Source organism: Argiope bruennichi, chromosome 10 (genome assembly GCF_947563725.1).
Source record: "Argiope bruennichi chromosome 10, qqArgBrue1.1, whole genome shotgun sequence".
In the NCBI taxonomy this organism is placed as follows: Eukaryota; Metazoa; Arthropoda; class Arachnida; order Araneae; family Araneidae; genus Argiope; species Argiope bruennichi.
The window spans coordinates 21,892,377-21,906,046 of record NC_079160.1 but is presented as its reverse complement, the minus strand read 5'-3'; the positions used below and the strand labels follow the sequence as shown (position 1 = coordinate 21,906,046).

At 27.2% G+C, this 13,670-nt stretch overlaps 1 long non-coding RNA gene across 1 annotated transcript; it reads left to right on the top strand.

The window, feature by feature from the left end:
• Positions 1 to 1,207: 1,207 nt before the first annotated feature.
• On the top strand, positions 1,208 to 8,641 carry LOC129987728 (uncharacterized). The gene is made up of 3 exons (XR_008785592.1): positions 1,208 to 1,481; positions 3,439 to 3,697; positions 7,019 to 8,641. It is a non-coding gene; the product is annotated as an uncharacterized LOC129987728 (long non-coding RNA).
• Positions 8,642 to 13,670: the final 5,029 nt, after the last annotated feature.

The window sequence follows — 13,670 nt, the reverse complement described above, 5'->3', positions numbered from 1 at the left end:
ATGGTGAAAAAAATAATTTTTGTTTTATTTTGTTATTTAAATATTTTTTATGAAATCATTCTTGTCAATTGCACATTAAAAAAAATAAATCTGAAATTGATGCTAAGAATATATTTATTCCATGGCCTTTTATTAGTGCTTTGAAATTAGATTTTGTATTTATTCAAATTTCTTTGATTCTTTATAAATTTGAGCAATAGGCATTTGGATTTTGTTAATTTATATAATTTTTATGTTGTAATTATCCATATTTTTGAAACAAATGTGATGTTTCTTAGATACTTATTTTTTCAATTGTTGAAGTATATCTTTTGGAAATATTATCAACGGTCACCTGGATTTATTAGATTAAAGCAAAAATCATTGTTAGATGATAAATTCATGTTATAATTCTTGCTTTGATTTCTCAGAGATTATGTATTTTTTGTTGCCTGTAATAAATACGAGAAATTAAATATGCCATTAAATAAAATTCTATTAATTCAATTGTATTTGTTGCAAATTTTTGCAGTTTTTAAATAGTTTATTTTTTAAAGCATTTTCAATATGTTAAAAAAATTAAAATAATATTATGTAATAATAATATAATGTATATTTTCATGGGCAAATATTTTGCCATATTGTTTTATAATTTATGTAATTATTTTCCAGTATTGCTGAAAATGCATGGTCCTTTCATATTTTAATTACATTGCTATGCTTTAGTTTTTAATCATTTAATTATTGTTTTCTAATTCAGTTGCCAGTAATATCAAAATATTTCTTTTTTTATTTTTAATGTCTATAGAATCTAATTATGCGACAAACAGTTTTATAATAAGAATATGATTTTATACAGTCATTTTTATCAGAATGAAGGTTTATTTTTCAGAATTATTTATTTATTTTCCAATTTTTATTTAGTCTGCAACTGCTTCTCTTTTTACTTCAGATCTTTTATATGAAATCTTATTTTTAAAATGCAAGTCTTTTAAAGCATTGAAAGTATACATTTTACTTACCTGTTGTAAACAATATTTTATCTCAATTGAAAACTCCATACAAAAGTTTTGAAAAAAAAATTAATTCCATATTTTCTTATTTTTTGTTTATTTAAAAATGTTGTATTTGATAGTTGATTTTTTTTTCCTGATGAGATTTCATAATTTTCTTAATATATTGTGAAATTTTGGTGTGAAATTTTATATGTCCTTTTTTTTATAGATATTTCAAACATGTTAAACAAGCATCATCAAAATTCAAAGCTTTTCTATTGCTCTATCTGTTTTCATGGATTTTCTCGAAAATATAATCTTCAACGCCATGAAGAAACACATAAAGAAGTCAGAATGGTATATTCCTGCAAACTGTGTCCAAAAGTTTATCCCCATAAAGATAAACTGAAGCAGCATGAGAAAATAGTGCATCATAGTAATAATCCATTTTGATATAAAAATTCAGCTATGGGTTGTCTTACAAGAATTATTTTAATGTATATTAAGGTAAAATATTTTATTTTACCCCAAGTTTTTAGGTAAATTTATTTCAGTTTTATGTTTTGATTTTGTTAAATGTTTAGTTATAATTTAATATATAAAGAAGTATTGAATCTTGATTTTTTACGTTAGTGAATGTTTTTTTTAAAATTTCATTCGTACTTTGTATTTTATTATTATCGAAAATCACATTTTCTTAACACATTATTACATATTTTTAATTCTTGCTTATGTTTTTTTTATGAAAAATTGGGTAGTTTTAACTGTCGTTTGTGGTAGCATGTTTGTGGTAGCAATTAGTAATAATGTATCATTTAAGAGTAATATGATGCTAGTATATATAATTATTAAAAGCTGGTTGCCTTAATTAATTTTATTTGCAGGTATAGAATTTATTACTTTTGAGAGACTAATTTTAATTTTGAGAAATACTTTAATTAAAAAAAAAAGTTATAACAAATTTCATTCTGGGAAAAAAAAGGCCTCTAAAACTACTATTATTTTCATTTTTATAGTTTAACTTTCTTTACTTTTAACTTTTCATAGTTAATGTGTCCTTTTAAAATTTTATAGAAATGTTTTGTATACATTTTTTTTCTTCTCTTCTACACTATACGTATCTAATATATATTATAGCAAGTTGGTATTTCATCAGTTATCGTTATTACAATGTTATTCATGTGGTTCTTTTAAACATAGGGATTTCATATATGATTTATTATCAATATATTTTTGTATGCTCATTGTCTTAAGAAAATATTAAATATTATTTAATTCATGTGTTCATTTTTTGGTATATTTATGCATTTCATTCAAGATCTTATAATTTATTTAAGCATTTTTTAAATATAAGAATAAATGCACAAACTATTACCGTTTTTAATAAGGCTGTAGAAACTTATTTTTAAAAATTTTGCTGTGTTTATGGTTGATTTTTAAAATCAAAAAGCTAGTTTCTTACATGCATAGTTTCTTGTTGATTTTCGATCTACTAATAATGAGAGAGAATATGATGTACTTTGTGTGCATTTCTATTTGAAATCTATTGATTTTACCCTTTCTTGAAACTGCTATCCATTTGTGCTTTTTGAGTTTGGTATGCTATTGGATTTCAAAATATACTTGTAACGCAATTTTTGATTAATAAAGTTACATATTTTTTCTTTATCTCTTTATTATAAAATTTTTACATATCATTTATATTTATTTTACAAAATGCTATACATGTCAATATTTATTCTGTGTAGTATATTATTTTTTTAAAAAAAATTCATATTGTAGTGTAGATGAACATTAGTATTCTACATTCAGTCATTGTTTTGAATGAGATGTCCTTCTCTTTATCTTGTATGCATCTGACCTTTGATTCGTATAGTAGATTGATTTCTGAAAATGACATGTAAATTCAAATCATGATTTAAAATCTATTTTTGACCAATTTAAAATAAGAATATATTTAGTTATGAAATATAAGGATATATTAAAATTTGGGGATTTATTTTATGTAGCAATTAATTCTTTTAGTGTACCAAAAATTAATTAAATTCAATAATTATGTTGGTTGACATAGTGAAATGGTGGTTGGTTTGCAAAATAATCATGAGTGTAAAAATGTTTATATATTTATTATTTAGGCTTCATCGCAATTTCATTCCCTCTCATAAAGTGTTAGAAGAGGGGTTGGACAGTTTCAAGTTATGCAGATTATGTTTAAGAAAAGGAAAATGTTATTTTGTTGTTTACCTTTGGCACCATTTTATATAAATACACCTCTGCATTACTGTGAGAGGCAACATTCATTACAATCTTACAAAATTTTACTTTAATTTAATATTGTTTTACAAAACATACAAATATATTCATTGATTTTTCTTGATTTGTATGGTAATTAAAGTATTACTTTTATAATATAAATTGTTTAGAGGGGGAAAAAACCTGACTTCTTTACATTTTTTTTTTTCAGATTTATCATTAATTAATAACATCCCTGCCACTGGATCATTGTTTCAAGTTTTCAGATGCCACATATGTTTTCGTACCTTTAATTTAAAGCATCATCTCCTTCGCCATGAAGAACTGCACAAAGAAGTGAGACAGTTGTATTCCTGTACCTTCTGTCCAAGCACCTACTCACGTAAAGACAATTTGAAGTCCCATATGGCATTACATCATAATTTCGTAGATAGGGAGAAACGAGGGAAAAGATGAATCTAAAATTAAAAGTATATTCAGATCCTGCAATATTTCACTAGTTCTTGACTTACGTATATATGATTTTGCTGCCTTATATTAGATCTTATACTAGTAGGGTTCAAATGAAAAGGTACGAAACGTCGTAACAACGCAATCGTTAACATATTTGCCTATGCCACTATGGTAGAATGTAGTGAGATATCTAGGGATGCGATTGGATTCTCCGGCGTAGATCGGAACATGCGCTGGCGTCCGCATGCGCAGGAGAAAGTAGAAGCTCTTATAAAGAGCGCCGTCCAATTGATGTGGCAGTGCATGTGAAGACAGGATGGTGTTCACATTGTAAAATTCGATGATTGAGGAACAGCGCGGCGGTATCCGATTTCTGATAGGGAAGGTGTTACGCTATTCATCGCCGGCATGGTTACAAGTATACGGGAAGACTGTGTGTCAGACATGTCAGTGAGAAAATGTAGTGCCGTTTTCGTGCAGGCCGTGAGAGTTTGATTGATGATCCGAGACCAGGTCAGGCAAGCTCAGTCATCACGGCCGATCTCATCGACAAGGTGGACGACCTAGTGAGAAGTGATCGGCGTGTCACATTGCGAATGTTCGCGGTGAAGGTGGATGTCAGCGCTGGAACAGTGTGAACAATTCTTCACGATAGGTTGCGTTATCGGAAGGTGTGCGCACGGTGGGTTCCGAAGCAGCTGACCGACCAGCACAAGGAACTGTGTATGGAGCACTTCAACAACTGTTTCGGTATCATGAAGACCCCGCTGTCAGGAATCGGTGATGAGAGCTGATGCCATCATTACGAGTCAGAGACAAAGAGGGACAGCATGCAGTAGAAGCATACCTCCTTGTCTTTACCTCCCCCTAAAAAGTTCAAAGCCGTGGCGTCAGCTGGCAAGGTGTTGCTCACTGTCTTTTTCGAAGTCCAAGGTCCTCTACTTGTTCAATTCCTCGAGCACAGAAGAACCATTAACTCCGATGTGTACTGTGAGGCACTCCGAAGACTACGCTAGTCTATCAAGATCAAAAGACCGGGGCTACTCACGGAGGGTGTGGTACTGCTCCATGATAACGCGCGTCCACACGTCTTCAGGGTCACATATGCGGAACTGGCTAAATTCAAGTGGAAGCAGCTCAACCATCCGCCCTACAGCCCAGGCATGCCGCCCTGCGATTCTCATGGGTGTGGTCCCCTGAAAAAACCATCTGAAAGGGAAGCGCTTCAACTCGGACGGCGAACTCAAGGATGCGGTGAAGGACTGGGTCTCGTCACGTCCACAGGAATTCTGGGAACAAGGAATCCTTCGGCTCGTTAATCAGTGGGATCGTTGTGCTCAGGCCTGTGGTGTATATGAATAAAGTCATTTATATCCACAATGTCGTTTCGTACCTTTTCATTTGAACGCTCCCTTTTCTTTGATTAGGCATAAAAGCTGTAGTTTTTCACAAGCTAAACAAACACTTCATCATGCTTTGATTGTAAATATTTGTTGCAGAAACAGTTTTAGATACAATTTTTTATATATATATATATATTTATTGCATGTTGGACTTAAAAATTATACCTACAAAATATAATATTCATGATATAACTCAAAATTAAAAGTTTTGATTCGAAGTAATGATTTATGATTATATATCATATAAATTACATCAAAAGAAACTTAAAATATACTTTCATTGTACCAGGGGTGTTTGTGCTCACGGGGAAACCCCGGAATTCCGGGGATTTTGAACTTCGATACCCGGAAATTCCGGGGATCGTCATTCAAAAGGAAGTAGGAATAATAATGAATTATTTATTTTGATCTGGTAATTTTGTTTGCTTTGAAAGCAGAAAACGCAAGGTCAGTGTGTGTGGTGAAAACTTTTCCTTTCTTTCTCCAAAGGCAGTGATAATGCGTGAAAAGGGGGAAAAAACTTCTTTTTTGTTCTTTCCTTATTGCGAGTTATGACTCATTCCCCCGGTTCTCGGACATTCTCTTCTGGATTCTTTTCGGCAAGTAGGCGCGGCAGAAAAAAAAGGGAGAGACTTCGTTCGACCAGATGTGCGATCACGTGACCTGGGTTCAAAGGTCTTAATTTTGCAAAATTAATGGTTATTAATTTTGCAAAAAAAGTAATTCGTTGAACTTTTATAATTAGGTTATTCAATACTTCATAATTGTAATTTTTTATTTCTCCCCCCCCCCTTCTCGAAACTCCAAAATGTCGGTTGTAAGTCCGTAAAAGTTTCAGGGGATTTTTTGGGGTCCCACAAACACCCCTGTTGTACTGTGAAAGATTATTTAATATAAATATAATTCTCTAATTAAATGTATTAAAACTTTTTGGTAAAAATAGAATTCTCTAATTAAATGCATATGCTGTCCATTAACAAACACTGTACGATGGTAGTTTAATGAAACATCAAACCTTACATTTGATGGAAGCCTATTTAACTTTAATAATCAAAATGTTTTTAAACATTTAATGACTTTTTTAATGAAAAGTTCTTGAAATATTAATATTTTTACTATAGATGTTTTCTTTTCTTTTTATTTCTGGTTGAGAACTTAATATTTGTTATGTCATTTGATGATTCCAAGAATAAATGCTTGCTTTATGAAATTGTGTTTTTTTAATGATTTTTTTATGAACTGATTTTTTTTCATGAAATCTGTGCAAGAAAAAATTGTATTATGTTTTGGAATAAAACGTGTATTTCTTCCTATTAAAACATATTGAAAAAATATTTTTTTTTCTTTTTTGTTTGAATTCTCAATTCAGGATACTGCTAAAAATATTTAATTACAATGTTTCATCTTCAAGCAAGTTAGCAAGTTTTTAGATGTTTATTACTCTTAACCTACTGAATTCTACTTCATTGCATTTTTTTTTCTCCTTTGTTCCTCTTTTTTTTAAAATTCAATACATATTTAGTTTGCATGTTTTTAGTACTTCGTCAATTCATAAATGTGTTTATTTTTTATCTCAGCTCTTTCATGAAAATCCATTTTTTATTCTAATGAGCTTAGTAATGTATTGAGGAATGATTTATCATTTAATGTTGTACAGCCATCTTTTACAGTTGCATTATCTGTATTATTGAGAAGAAAACAGGTTATTCTTCTGAACCATAATCAAGAAATTCTTGTTCAGGAGATATTATTTCATGATATTATTAAATAATCCAAAGCAATAATATCTTCAGTGAGAATTTTTATTGATTGTTGTATATGCATAAAAAATTAGTGTTTTTAACATACAAGTAATCGATTTACATTTTGGATGTTTTTGTTTATTAGATTTTTTTTTCTTTCCATTCTGCTTAAAGTAATTTGTTACCTTTCTAGGAGATTCACCTCTTTTATACAAGCATCTGACTCAGTTACATCCTTTTCATTGTTCTGTCTGTTTCCGTGGATTTTCTCAGAAAGGTAATCTCCAGCGGCATGAAGAGATGCACAAAGAAGTTAGAGTGATGTATCCCTGCCAATTCTGCTCCAAACTTTTTGCCCGGAAAGATAAGGTGAAGCAGCATGAAAAACTGGTACATCAATTTGGGATATAAAAAAAATATTTCTTAGCGCTGTCTTGGAGTGCTTGATATTTTGAAGAAAAAGGGAAGTTGCTGTGATATTCTGATAAAAGATTCAGGAATTGAATATATTATCTAACCAATTGAGAAGAAATCAACAGTTACCTTTTTTTTCCTTTTACCTTTATTTTTTTTTTTTTCTTCTTTTGTGTGGAAATCCCAATTTATGTGAAATGAAATTTCTACAGTGAAGATTGTAGGTCAGAGAACTGAAGTGAAATAGAAAGGGGTAGTAATAGAGGAAAAAAGCAAGAAGAAAAATAACTTTTGTGTATGTATTCATGTTGATATTGTTTCATTACCTAGCAGTGAGAGGTGGAGAAAATAGAAGAATGATTGACATACAAGTTTATGATTACTATTTACTTGTTAATGTTGTGAGACCAAAACTGTATGCATTTTACATGGATGCAAGTTAAGCTATTTGCATATGCACAGAATTTTCTTTGCCATTATCATCAAAATACAGATATGCATACTGTCTTTTTATACATAAAAACAAAATTCAGCAATATATCTTTTTATTGCCCTAGCATGATCTTTTTGAATAGTTACATTATTTTCAAAACTATTCCTAAAGATAGAGCATTTTATGTCTTCAAGTAAAAATTAGCAATAATTGAACAAAATAATGCAAATATGGAAGCCTGAGCAACACAAGAAATTACATCATCATTATTCTCAAGATTTACTAGCCAATATTTTCTAATGCTCATTGAAACAATTTCATCATATAAAGCCCATAAATATTGTGAAGTTTATTTATCAAGAAAAGAAAGCTAATTTTATCTGTTTGAAAGTTGCCAAGTGGTTATATGCATTGATCGTTACTAATTTTTGCTATACCATGTAAAACTTTTTTAATTTAATTCCTCAAAACTATAAATTCTTTATGTATGTGTACTATTTTTTTTTTTTTTTTTAACATTTTGAAATATTTCTGTCTTTATATAATAATAATATTAACAAAAAGCTTTGATGAATGGGTCAGTTTTTTACTTTTCTGAATGAGGAAAATTATTTATATGTCTTCTGTTAAATGATATAAAAAAATGTTGGAAACAATGAGTGAAAGAACTAGAGAATATTGTATTACTGAAAGACTAGACTAACAGTAAGAAAGGTAGCAAAGGAAATTTAGAGGTTATAGACCAATGGGAACACAGTTGGGAGTAAGGAATATTTATTATGTTCTGTAGTAATTATAAATATCTTTGAATAAATTTGATTGCTATTTTTAAGAAAATGTTTTACAGTTTACATCAGTTCTAAAGAAGTTTCACTTTTGTGCATATACGTACCTAAAGCATTATGTTTATTTCTAATGTTTTGATGAATCATTTATTAATGTATAAATAATTTTAGTTATGACCCTAAAAGTATTGCAGAAGTATTCTTGTTTCAATTTAATATGTTCTTTTTTGAAAAAAAATTGCTATTTTTTTGTGATTACTAACCTTTTTTATCACATACTGCTTTTCTTTGTTAAACACTTATATTTTGGAATTGTTAATCAAGCGCATTTCACAGAATTTTTATGGTGAAATATGTTTATCTGTAATGTTTAATAAACATTTTGTTGCTGTTCAGATGCTTTTTTATTATTTTTTTAAATATTTGATTCTTTTTTAAAAAATAAATTTTTTTGATAAATATTGTTATATTTTATACTGCATTGATATCTTTTAAAAAAATACAAATCTGTATCAACTTACTTAAATTCAGTCTGAAACTTATTAGCAATGCTTAAAATTATATCATCAATATTTTATGAAAAATAAGTTTATTTTCCCCCCACAGTACTACTCTAATCCAGTCTCATATTATTGTCCTAATAATACCTACAAATTTAAATAATTTTTTAGTTGGAAACTGCATTGCATATCCAAAAAAAAAGTTGCTTACTCTTATATAACTTTATGTTTAATATTTTATTTAACTAATTCAGCTAACACAAAAGAATTTGATTAATAAACTTTGAGAAAAGAATAATTGTGATTTTACTATTTAATGCCAAAGTTTTAGAGATTGCTAAAGATTGCACAATATTATAATAATTTTTGTATTTATATTATTTTGATCTTATTTCATATAATCAGTTGTAATTTTGCAAATCTAATAGAGACCTTTTTTTCCTCTCATAATTATTCAATAGTTCATTAGATAAATGCATTATAACTTGCATATTATTCAGTCAATAATTTATTTGTGTTTTAATTTATTAATCTTGTAGAAATTAAAATTAAAAATATGGAATGTTATTTAATCTTTCAGCCTAAGATTAAATCAATAATTCAAAGTGATTATTTAATATTTCATTGTACCAATTCACACACTTCATTTCATAAATAATTACATTTTAAAAATAAAAACTATTTTCTTTTTGTCTTATAATTTGACTTTTTTAAAATATGGTTTCAATATTTATTCTTTTATTTTACAAAATGCTGTTTTCAATTTGAAATGGTTTATCTTCTGGATTCTATCCAATTATCAAAATTCAGTAAATCCTTAGCAAATACTTTTATATTTATGCTAAAATTGGTTTTAAAAACTAATTAATAAGCATTTAATTTTATTATGTTGGTTTTATACACCTGTTAAATCAGTATAATCTGCTTAAAAATAAATTCTTATGATACTCTTTATAAAATTTAAATAGTTCTATGATTAAATGAGTTTTCTGCAGGAATTATTAGTACTTTTCATTAATCTTAATATTGTTTTAATTTTTCTTTCAGATCCTTCATTTATGTTACACAAGAAATTAATATCAACTTCTCAGGTATACAAATGCTCTACTTGCTCTCGAGAGTTTTCTCATAAAGGTAATCTTCAACGGCATGAAGAATTACACAAAGAAGTCAGAATGGTACATAGTTGCCCGATTTGCGGAAGAACTTTTGGACGAAAAGACAATTTAAAATACCATGAAAAAATAGCACATATAATGCCAAGTTTGAAAAACTATCCATAGCTGAAGGAGCTTATTCTGTAATCTTTTTCTTCCTTTCTTCTTTAATTTGATTCTACTTAGTTTTGCTTACATAATATTTTATTTTGATTAATTTTTTATCACACTCAAAATATTGTATTTTGGGGTTACTTTCATGGCTAATAATAATTTTTGTCTATTATTTGAATTTATTTTTTTAAAAAGATTGCTGTTTATGCCATTTTTCTATAATTTAAATTTAGGTCCAAAAGTATTAATTATACTGATTTATTCAATTTAATTAATGCAATGTAAAATTTTTTTCTTAATGAAAAATCATGTTTTTTATTGATATTTCTTTATATTTTATTCTTTGTTTCTTATGTTTATTAAATCACTAGTTTTATTTGTTCCAGCTAAATTGTAATTTAAAAAAAATATTGGCATTTTTTTTTAACTGTAGAAGAAGTTATCTGTGATTCAGTTTGGAAGGATGTGTATACTATACATAAATTGTTTTCTATAAAAATTTTTAAATTTTCTCTGTGTATCTCAGGTAGTCAAGATTGTGATTTTATTGTAGTTATCATTTCTTATTATATTAAAGCTATTTGAAAAATAATATTTATTGTACTGTGATACCATTTTAAGTAATTCAAATGCTGTGATTCTATTGACTATAATGTAGATTTTGAATTCTTGAGACGTTGAGCTGAAAAATTATTTCCTTTCATTTTTTTTTTTTTTGAGCCAAAGTCATAATGCAACAAGATAATATTTGGCTATCTATTTTGATATATAGCATCTTAATTACAAAATCTCTATCATGATCAATAGGTTTCAAGTTCAGGCATAAATCTCTCTAAAAGTTCATATGAATATTATTTTTATATATGTTAGAATCATCATAAGGTTTCACTTATAGATATTGGCAAGGGAATTGAAGGAGTGATGTGCTATTTTGCTTGTAACTTTTCCTTTCAGCTTACTTATTTCAAAACTATAAAATATTCTAACATTAATCCACCTAGTTTGAGAATTTAACCTTAATCCATCCATCAGATTGTATTTATGCAGTTTTAGAGTAAAAAATGTAAAGTTTTTTTAACTAATTTAATATTTTACTTCATTCACCAAAATCTACCTTCAATATGATTGTAATTTTTTAATATGTGATATAGTTTGATTGCCACTATACACTATACTGTGCATCATAATGCATGAGATCTATTTGTGCATATATGTATGCATATGAAGCATAATAAATAATGTATAGATAATTTTATACCCTGTTATTAAATTTTTCATTTACATACATTTGAAATTAAGAAGTTGAAACATTTTTAAAAAAAGTATTTTTGTAAGAAATATTGCAGTCCAAAACTTAACACATTATATTCTATGTATAGATTTTAAAATTGTGTTGTCTCAGTTGGACAGATTTATTTGTAATGGACTCCTGTATAGATAAATTTCTGTAATGTGAGATGTCCAATGAGGAGTAGTCATACAGTGAGGAGTAGTATGACTTTTCAACCACAGTATACTAGAATCTACTGTATTTTGTTGATTATCAAATTAATATTATTTGAGAATCAAAACTCAAATCCTCCCTCCTTATACTATGCCTTAAATTTTTTAAATAAAGTAGCAACAACTAATTTTGATTTCTCATCTTCATATTTACTTACATATTATAGCATATAATGGTGTAAAATCATTCTTTAAGTAAAACACATTTGAAATAAGATTATACATAATATATATTTTTTTTTAAATTTAGGATTAATGTTTAGTATATGAAAGTTCAGAACTTACCTTTTCAGTTATTCATAAATGTAGTTATTATTTGATTTTTTTATATAGATACTTTATATTATTGTGTTTCTTCTTTTGCACTTTACTTTTAAACTATGTTATTTCGAACAACTGCCTTTCTTTTTATTTCATTCTAATAAAAGGAATTTCATTATAAACATTTGTTTTCTGAACTCATTATATTAAATTTTCTCGTTCTTTTTCTTCTTTTATTTTATTTGTGTAATATTATTCTTAAGAACCTCAAGTTCAAAAACTATCAAAATCCATAGTTCAAATCGGCAAATTCTCCAAATCCTTTTGGGAACTTTCCATGTAAAAGATAAAATTGACATTAAAACATTTAAAAAAACTGTAAAAAAAAATGCTATTTCTGAGTAGCATTAGAATATTTATTTTGTCTTAAGAATTTTATTATTTTTAAAAGGTACTAATGATTCTAAAATTCATAAGAAATTGCATTAATTACTAGTTATATAAAAATGCAAAATGCTCCTTTTTTTTCATTAAAAATCTAAACTTTTCTGTATAAGATTACATTATTTGCATTATTTTATTTATATTCCTTTATTATTATATTTTGTATTTATATAAAAAGAGACCCTAAATAGTTTTCTGATGATACTTTTGCCTCTTTCATAAGGACAATTAATAATTTATTCATTTATATTTATAATATGTTTCATGTTATCAATTAAATGTCCAATTTTTTTTATATAATCTATTTTTTTTATAAAAGCAACCTGCATAAGACTTATAATTTATATATGGATGATATATATATAATTAAAATAACTGCTTTTGTATGCAAGGCTATTCATTTTGCTACCAAATATGCCAAACTCAAATTGCCAGTTGATGTCAGTCAAATTGTATAATCTTATGGATCTATAACTTTGAAGTTATTTTTTTTATATGTGAAGTTTATATGTTTTGTACAAAAATAGATAAATAAAATTTATTATGATTGAAATGGTTTTATTGATTCTTCCAAATTATTTACTCAGACATGGTTTATCAGAATATTACAGAATACAACTCTTTTGTTCTTAATGTTTTTTTCTGTATTTCATTTTGCCATTAATTTATTAAATGTTATTAAAAAAATTGTTTTAGAAAAAAAAAACTTGTGATGTTAAAGCCAATATAAAATTTCTGCTTACTGTTGATAATCATATTTGTTATATAAAATTAATCTTTTCTTTGTTATTTTAGGTTCTCTTTATTTTTTTAGTAATGAACCAGGCTCCTCTTCAGAGAAAATGTATTGTTGTGCCAAGTGTCCAGCTGTATTCAATCGGAAATACAATCTCCGAAGACATGCAGAACAACATAAAGATATTAAAGAACTGCATGCCTGTTCTATTTGCAACAAAACTTTTTCACGTAAAGACAGTTTAAAATTGCATGAAAAATTGTTGCATGGTCTAATGCAAGATTTTCTTAATACTTGAGAAGTTTTTGTTGATTGTATTTAACTTTTTATTCGTGTATTTTTGATTTAACAATTTTTTTTATGACATTATTAATAAGTTTGTAATTGAGGATGTTAAATACAGTATTAGAAAGTCGAATATTATTGAATACAGCATTGTTTAAAATTAAGACAATGAATTCAAATATTTTCAAAAATGTTTTATTATGACATTTTAAA